The sequence below is a fragment of the Sipha flava genome, unplaced genomic scaffold, assembly GCF_003268045.1.
Source record: "Sipha flava isolate LNK unplaced genomic scaffold, YSA_version1 103_pilon_pilon, whole genome shotgun sequence".
Lineage (NCBI taxonomy): Eukaryota > Metazoa > Arthropoda > Insecta > Hemiptera > Aphididae > Sipha > Sipha flava.
In genome coordinates this window covers 1,348,991-1,359,248 of record NW_020271717.1, presented here as the reverse complement: position 1 = coordinate 1,359,248, position 10,258 = coordinate 1,348,991, and positions in this window count along the sequence as shown.

Sequence of the window (10,258 nt, the reverse complement as noted above, 5' to 3'; positions counted from 1 at the left end):
ATATATATATATATATATATATATATATATATATATATATATATATATGTATATATATGTGTATATATATAAAGAGTATAGCTTAATCCTAAAACACAGGTGATACCTATTATGATATTAGTTTTGTTCGTTATCAACATAGGTGGTTATTGGGGGACTTAAGGGGGGCTTAAGTACCCCTAAATATAATCAAACTACACCAGGTGTTAAAATAAATTTTATATTTTATTATTTTATATTTATAATTTTTATTTTATTTTGTTGGTATGTTGTTATATTAACGGACTATCGTTATTGGAGAGAACCATAGTTTGTAAGTACTAAAGGAAATAAAATAATAGATTGATACTTTTAAAATAAAATAAAAATTATTAGCTATTCAATATTTTATAATTTTATGTTCCTATAAACTGAATATATTTGGTGCCTCAACCAGAATAAAGTAGGAGTAGCTACTAGTTAGTGGGTTGAAGTTTCTCAAAATGTCTGCTTATGCTAATGGATAAGACAAAAATGCTAAGCCCCCCACGGACATGACCAAATATCCGCCTATGGTTATCAATAGGGAACGGATTTATATGTAATAAAAATATCGAAATATGTACATAATACACCAGAAGGGGTTGAGTGAAACCTTTCATATTTTACCTTTAATATGTACTTATATGACTTAACAAATTAGGGGGATACTATATTAAATAAATTATATAAAAAAGATAAGGACCACCCTAGTATATATATGTATATATATATAGTATATATAGTATGATTTATAAAATATGTGGAAAAAATTAAAATTAAAAAAAAAAATAATTATAAGTATTAAATTATCAAAATGATTTGTTGCATTGAATTATTACAATATCTTTTAAATTATCATATTTTAAATGTCACCTATTAGATATCAAAATAGTTTTAAAACGGCTAAATTATCGTTCCACATCAACTGATGTATTTAAAGCCGGTGCAACACGATTGTGCAATTTTTCCTTTTTTGATCCAACTAACCACGATTGTGCAAACAATTTGCAACGCCATTGCGCACCAAATTATATGTGTATATACTAGAGCTCTGCACGGTCCGTTTTTTTTTTAGACCGGGCTGGACTGATACATTTTAACAAAAACCAGAATCGGACCGAACCAGCCCGATAAAATAAAATTGAAACTCTGGGGTCTCCCCCCCCCCCCACGGTTGCGCCGATGACTATTATTCATTACTACTTTTATAACACGTACCTAATAATTAAGTATAATTTAAAATTTCTAGAAATATAGACATAGTTATCTCATATTATTTCGTCGTTATCATTTCCACGGAATTGGTATATATAAATGTTTATAAATTAATAACCGATAGTGATAATTGCTTGATTTTTTTTTTCTAATTTGTATACGTTTGGAAATAATACTGAAAACACAATGCAGGCAAATTCATTATCTCGTGTCCCTGCATTATATTTGTAGATCTGTATAATGGGTGAATATTATGTCAACAACAAGACTATAATAATTATCATAAAAACGTGTTGAGCTATTTTTGTATCCCAAAACATTATAATCTAAATGAAAATAATATAATATTATGAAATTATTTTTTATTTTACTACGTCATATAAATATATAAAATTGTATAAAGTAAAGATCACGGGACCGGACCGATCGAAACCAAATTTGAATTGAAGACGGACCAAACCGGACCAATTTTTTTTTTTTAAAGAAGGGACCGAACCACATAAAATTACAATACGCAAAGACCGAAAAAAACCGGACCACGGTCTATACCAGACCGTGCAGAGCTCTAGTATATACTAAGTATAATAATTTATGTACAATATTAAATAATGTATGCAATACATATTTTCTATAATAATAAATAATAATTCTATAATAATGCATATACATTAGGGTGTTCCTTAAATTTTTTTTTTTGCATTTTTGTTGGTCTCACCCACTTAATTTGTGTATATGCCTACAAAAACGAAGTACAAAAAGTCTTAAGTCAACCTATTAAGGTTAACCCGTGCCGACTTGAATTTGAAATTTGAGTATATTAATTCATTCATAATTTAATGATATATTTTACATTTTCATATATAACTCCTTTAAAATTAGGAAAATTAAAATGTGTTACAGAATATATTTTAAATATAATAAAATTGTCTATAAATTATGTTCTTATATACTTCTTCTTATTTATTATAATTTACAAGATATATTGAATTTTGTGTATAAAAGTACTATTTTCTCAAAATTATATTATGAATTTTTATAAATACACATTGCACATTGCACACAATTACAGAAATCATTAGATTATTTGAACATTAAAAACATCGTTATGTTCAATATTATCGAATTTTTTCTAGATAAGAATGGTATGGATTACGATCTACGAGTCTAATAGATTTTTATTAATAATATCGTGTAGTCGTCTTCGTTACGGTGCGTGATATAGTTGAGTACATCGTTTGTTGTTACGTTTTTTTTTTTTGGTACCTTATTGTTTTGCAAATATGTCTAGAAAATTACGAGCTGATGAACAAATATTTTTGATTGGGTCACCTTCTACCCAAATACTAGGCTCAAAACTCCCGCCTATTGGACAAGTGCTTTCAGTATTTTTTTATAATGTGAGAACAGTAAAACTTAATACGAGAGAAAGTGCTTCGTTAGCCGTTCGTGAATGCAATATTTTTTGGGAAAAAGCTCGAATTCCTGTCCGAGCAGTTCAGCATTGTATTAATAAACTTTTAAATGTGTACGAAGAATGGCGTGCTCTACAAAAAAATTCACAAAAGGTAGGTTCATTTAAATGAAAAGAAACAGAATTCATAAACAAACTGAACAATTTATTTGATATTGCACATGTTAATGCTTTAAATATAATGAAAATTGAAAATGACAAACAGTTTTTAATTAATCAAAGACTTCCTGGTCGAATTGGTTGTCTTGGTAGTATAGACAAAAAGTTACTTGAAAATGAAAACAAAGCAGAAAAACGTAAATATAGTGAAATAGAAAAACTAACAAATCGAAAACTTCAACATTCAAATTATAATGCAACTGAAATTCAAAATCAACTATCTGATATTTCCTTGAGTTCATCGTCGTCATCGTCAGATTTTGAATTCACACAATGCACTTGTATACCAATGACATTATCAGAAGAAAAAAGGGGCCGCACAAATTTCATTTCTCTAAAGCTTGTTGCTGCATTAGATCGATGTAAATTAAGTGTATATGTATATTATACATGCACTCAAACTATTTTCTACTAATTCACAAAATGCACTTTTTCAAAATCGAAATGAAAAGTTGATTGAGCTAATGATAGTTATAATAATAATATCGGCTAATGACTATCAGTATAGGAAAAAAAACAATTTATAATAAAAAAAATGTCGACTATTGAATATGTCAGTATATACATTTAGCATACATGTAATTTAGAAAAAAACTATTTTTAACCAAGTCAAGGATGATAATTTGTTGACAGTCTGTAATAATTGTGAAGGAAAATTGTGAATTAATAGGTAATAAGTTTGAGTGCATGTATATGAAAATTATATGTAGAAAGTATGCACAAGTATTATATACATTATTTTATGTTTTACATAAATTATTATACATAGCGTATATACACACATTATTATTTGGTGCGCAATGGTGTTGCGATTTTATCAGATAAAAAGGGATATGGGCGCAATTGTATTGCAAATATTTTGTGCAGCGTTGTGTAATTATTCGGATCGAAAAAGGAAAAATTGCGCAATCGTGTTACAGCCATTTAAAGCATATTTCAAGCGCATACTATCAAAAGCGATAATTACAAATTAGTGAAATATGTAAAAATATGTAAAATAAAAGTATCATAATTTTAATAGGAATGACTTAAATCATGAACATTTCTTATCGAATCTTAAATATCTCGTTTTAATAAAAATATGCATTTACATATAAATTCGTTCCCTAGTTATCAATTATTTAATTGTTTGGGACGTATTTGTTTGGTAAGTAATGTAATACAATAGAGATAGGTAAAATGCAATAAAATGTATCATATTATAAATTATAATGGTGAATAGATGGTTATGCTGATGATAACGATAAATTGTCAATAATTATTCAGTCTTGAATTTTATTTTAACTTAATCATGTAGTTAAAACATAAAAGTTCAAGTGGCCACTCAAAATTAGTGTTGATACCATGAATTAATTTGAACTTTGAATTCGTATGAAAAAAAAGATATTATTAAAAGTAGCTAAAATATCCAACCACAATATTTTCAAATATTTTTTACAAGTGGTTAAATTGATTGGTCGTTTCAAACCGACAAAATGTATTTAATAGTTTTAATCAAATACTATCAATTTTTGTTGTGATACCAGTTACAATTTTAGGATGTTAATGCCTTTTTTCAAAAATGACTATTGTCATGTCTAATTCGCTGGGCTGTAGGCAACCAAATATTTCGCCTGGGGTGAAACTTCAAAATGCGCCCTTAAGTATTTTAAAAAATATTTATTATAAAAAAAACTCACAAAAAAAACTGAATATTTTTTTTAAATGCAATATAAATAATGGTATTTAAGCGTTATGTAAGCGTTTATTAATTTTATTTAAGTCAAAAACTTATTAAAATATAAACATAGGTACATAATGATTATAAGTAGATACATAGGTATAACATAATAATATTTATAAATTATATAAGTAAATACATAAATACATAATATTACTTTTACATATAAGTAATAAGTTATAAGTAACAATTAAATTGCAAATTTTTCATATTTGTGTTTTCCCAAGAATTGCAGCCGGGAGGGGAGTAGGCACCTCTAGCTCTCCTTCCCTTGCTACTGCCCAGCTAATTTGAATTCTACTATACCTCAAGATCGCTTAGAATCTTTGTTATTTGCATTTGTGAAACAAGAGTTAACAAATTCAATAGACACAAATTATGTCAATGAAGACCTTAAAGCTATGAATCCTAAACAAAGAAGATTAATTTTATGATTTTTACCAGTTTACTACTTAACTTGATTTTTAATTTGTTGTTCAGACTTATATTTTTATAAATATTAGTTTATGGTTCATAAGTAATTAGAATTGTAGAAATATATTCAATCGTAATTCCTTAATAGGTACCTACTCAAATTACTCTTTAATGATAAAATATATGATGTAAAATTTTAGTTGATTGTTATTTCAGATAGGTTCTTTGTTTTAATATTGAAACTTGTAATAATAGCTCACAAGTGAATAGAATAACTTTATGTTTCATAATTAACAAGTCACTCGCCGGATAGTATAAATTTATTTGTATGGAAACATTTTCGTAACTTGGGGTAAATTCTTGGGATGGGGTCAAGATGTTGTAAAACTAAATATCTATTATTAAACCTATAATACTAATAGTTAATTAATTTCGAATTCAATCCATATGTATTCTATAATTTTGAAAATTATTATCGTATATTGTAGAACAATATTATAATATTATATTATTATTTTATATTATAACGAATAACTTACTCCTACCGTTCAAGTATAAATTAATAACTTACTATAACTCTATAATGAGTAAACAAAAATAAATTACGCGATCACGTTTAGTATTATAAAACGCATGGGTTCGTTATTCCATTTTTATTAAACGAATCTCAATAGATAACTTTCATGTTTAGAGTAAGGTATAACTCTTCTTTTATAAATATTTGAATATTGTAATTTAACAATCCATGTATTATATTAAGTTATATTTTTTTGGCTTATATATTTTTAACTTTAATATTTTTAACTAATTTATTATATTAAATTATTTTCGTTTAACGAAGGCATTTTCTATTTACATCATACACTATAGTTTTACTCAATTTAAAATGTAATACTTCAATAATAATTATATAACTTTATATCTTAAAATCCATATTAATACGTACTTATACATTCATTTGCGTAATTTGGAATTGGTTTTGGGGTGGGATTGGGATATAAATTTATACTATCATTTTAGTAGGGCTATGCCCCCCACACCCCCTTTAAACATTAAATCTCATATATCCCAATATTATATTAATTTATTATTATAAATTAAATGGTATAATAATGATTGTAAAAAATTTTAATTTTTAATTATTAACTTTTTCTAACTTTGTACTTACAGGTTGTTCTACAGAAATTATTGATCTGATTCTTTGTTTTTCCTAAGAAAATATCCTTGTGTTATTGATTTTTAAATTTGTAGATATGGATATGCCATAATAATTACATAGAAATAAGAAATACATAAATGTATGAAGATTTAGATTATTTCAAAAAATAGTTCAACTTTATTACAAGTTTTTTGTTAGGTTGGTCTTGATCTGAATTACATTTTGACAAGCTGTTTTCTTGATTAGTTTATTTAAATTTTTTTGAAAAAAAAAATAAAAGCATTCGACTGCTTTTTCATTTTTAATTTAATAATTGAATATGTAATTTAGTAATATATTAAATTTACATTATCGCACAATAGACACACATCCACAGTTAAAGAAAAAATAATATTATTTTATTACTCGTTTTATTATTTATAATATAAATAATAATAGATATTGATGTTGTACTATTGCTGATCGTTTACAGTTTTATAATATTTCAAAATAGTTAATACCAGTGATGCCAGTTATAATTTTTTTAAAAAGCTATGAGTACTATCACAAAAGGCCGGAAATCAGCTGAAAAAAAAACGATTAATAACAAACATATTAACGCAAAAATAAAAATATTAATACTATTAAAATTGTTGGCAATTTCCATTTCTTTCTTTAGTAAAGCTATTAATCTTTTTATCATATTTTGCAAGTAAATAATATTATTAGAACATTAAATATAATAAATAAAAATATTAAATAATCATAATTCATAGTTTATTAAATTTTAATGTTCTAAGCAGTCCAACATTAAAACAACAAACAAGGAAATAAAATAATAAGTATTAAAAATAACAAAACAAAATTAATAGGTAATACTTAAAAAAATGTTAGGATAGTAAATTAAAGTCTTTTGAATCACGAATCTACAATCGTGAAACGAACTAAGATATACTAGTCCAAGGTGTAAAGTGATAAATATTAACTAGATATGAATATAAATCCGATTCGTAGTTAACAACCACCACCGATAAATATAATTTGTTTTGATAACAACCATAAATATGGTTTATTATATGGAGTGATAACGAAAACGAAGGGAAAAACTCATGATATCAATGTCGTTATTTAATATTATACTTATATACACAAACAATCAATTAAAATATATTATATATAACTTAAATCAGAATTAAGCTAGTTAAAAACAATTAATGGCTAGAAAAAATGCTAGGAGCAAGATTGTATATTTTTTCAGTCAGATTGAAATGAAAAAGGCCAGATTTAGCCTTAAAAAGGCCAACATGGCATCACTGGTTAATACCTTATACCACTGAATAGAATAATATAATGATACATTGTTTGTCGACGTCGCCGAAAGCAATTTCCTAGGAAAATAAACCAAGTTTTGCTATAATGCTATAAATAGTCGAAAACAAGACTCAATATGTATAGTATAATATAGTTATTATAGTAATATGTCTACCACTGTATTCATTTTATTAATATTAATGATTATAATAAGAACTTTTAGATTATATAATAAATAATTGATAAATAACTAACATTAATATTTGTTTTAGAAAAAATTTCAATGTTTCACGTTTTTGTGAAATATTGTATGCTTTAAGCACTAATCAAGAGTGGTAAATTGTAGATTTATCAGTGTTATATTTTAACTCTGTTCTATACAATTTTCTTGTCATATATTATAATTGTTGAACTATCGTTGTTTTATATTAGTAAAATTAAAAAAATCTCGACTATGATAATATCCATGTATTCTTATTTCTTATCTTAAAATCTTTTAAAGCTTAGTACTTACGGAAATTTAATTATAATTATTTAAAAAAAAAAGCGCCTGGGGGGGGGATATATCACCATATCCCCCCCCAAAATTACGCCACTGGCGTAAACATACTGTTCTGTATGGAATAATGTATATTTTCATTATTTCTATCGATAATGGTCCACAGTAAATTATACACATTGTGTTTGTTTGGACATTGTGTTGATTTATAATGAACTTCTCACAGCATTCCATTTTTTTTAATTTACTTTATGATATATTGTCTAGCGGTGTTGCATTCCAGTTCGACAGTTAACACAAATTTAATATCAAATATTTAATACTAAAAATAAAAAAATAAAAACAGTATGACTTTAAATAAAAAATAAAGTTAAAAAATTTGTGAAATCAGGTGAAATTCATAAATCTAATTACTAAGAAAAGTCACGAATGGTAACGAAACCAATATTCGTTGGGATTTAATATTTTTTAGCCAGTGCTACTTGTTTTTTGATAATGTAAGATATCAACTACTGAATATAAGTATACTATATTAAAGGTAAACATTACTCTTTACAGCCATAATAATAATATCATAATATCATAATAATAATATAAATAAAATCAATGAATAGCAAAAAGTCTATTAGTTCTAAAGATAATCTAAAATGGAAAATAAATAACGATAAACCACGTATTAAAAAAAAAAATAATAATAATAATAGCTTTTGGCATGCCTACCAAGCCAAATTGGTCTATATTTACGCTCGGTTAACTTAGATCTTGGGACGGGTAAGTGCACAAGTTCGTTTTTATATTTCTTTAGAACTCATATCATATTCATAATAATGCGAAATTATCTTCTTCTTCATTGCCGAAGGTAGGTAAGTACGTTATTTTTAATGATGGAGAATATGTTGTATGCACTTCTCCTTTCGTTCATCACATTATCATCTCCACTTTTTTTTCCAGTAAAATTAACTGTACACAGAGGCGTACCCAAGGGGGGGGATTTCGAGTCCGGACCCCCGCATTGAAATTTCAACGTTTACATTTTTTACGAGATTCAAATTAAATTTAATAAAACTTAAAATAAAATAGTATTAATATTATAAACGTATTTTGAAATCTAAACCATTTGTTATTTGGTATCGTATTTATCATATTAATCATAATTAATATTATACATTCTGTCTGTTGCAATGGCGTAGCTATCATAGGGCAAGGCGGGACAGTTCCCTGGGGCCCCGGAGCACAAGGGGCACTTTGAACATTTCTGAAACTTCCCTAAAATAATTACCAATGTTGATGATGGTATTTAACTTTCCAAATCGTACGTGGTGGTTCCAGTAACAATCAGTACTGAATTACATAATAATACACGCAATATTTGTTTTTTTTTTTTAATGGGTACCTACCTCCTAATAAACTGCATTTTCGTTTTACTTTGCACGTCTATTAATTGTCTGGTAATTAGTTTTATTTATCATTTCGCAATAAATATTAACTATTTACATTTTTAAATACATTTTACAATATTAACTATCAGTGGCGTAGCCAGGATTTTTAAATGGGGGGGGGCTAACCACTTTTTTTGGATAAGTAAGGTAAGAGAGGATATGAGAATTCATACTTAACCCCCCCCACCATCTACCACCAAGTTTCTAAACGTAATTCAAGCATTTTAGTATAGTTTTAAAAATATTTATTAATATATAATTTATAATAATAATTATAATTTTGGTTTCAGTGTTCAGTCACTTGCTCCACTCTGACAGCTGCATCCTCTTAGGCGAATTTCTGGCAAATTCAGTTATTATTTCACTTTCATCGAATTGCTCTATTTTATTTATATTAGCCATAGCTAACCCATTCAGTCTGTTTTCCGACATGGTGTTTCTTAAAAATTTTTTTAAGCGATTAAGTGCTGAAAATGCTCTTTCCGGAGTGAAAGAGGTAACTGGTAACGTGGAGAATAATTGTAAAGGTATTTTAATGTTAGGTCGAAGATTGGTGCGATGAGAGAGTAAATCAAGAGCAGAATTCGGTTTTGGAATAGTATTTTGACTCCATTGTTGCCTCCATATGAACAGGTCAGCTCTGATTGTAGATGAGGTATCATCATGGAGATCTTGGACATATATTTTAGCAGCTTTTATAATATTTTTATCGTCATACATATTTAAATTGGCCGGAATAAGTCCTTCAAGTGGCATAACATCAATAAGCCTTTGATTAAAACGAGCATTGATTCTATTAAATAATCAAGATACATTATACATATAAACACGGCCCATGGGAGAGGCTATAGCCCCCTTACCCCCCCCCCCC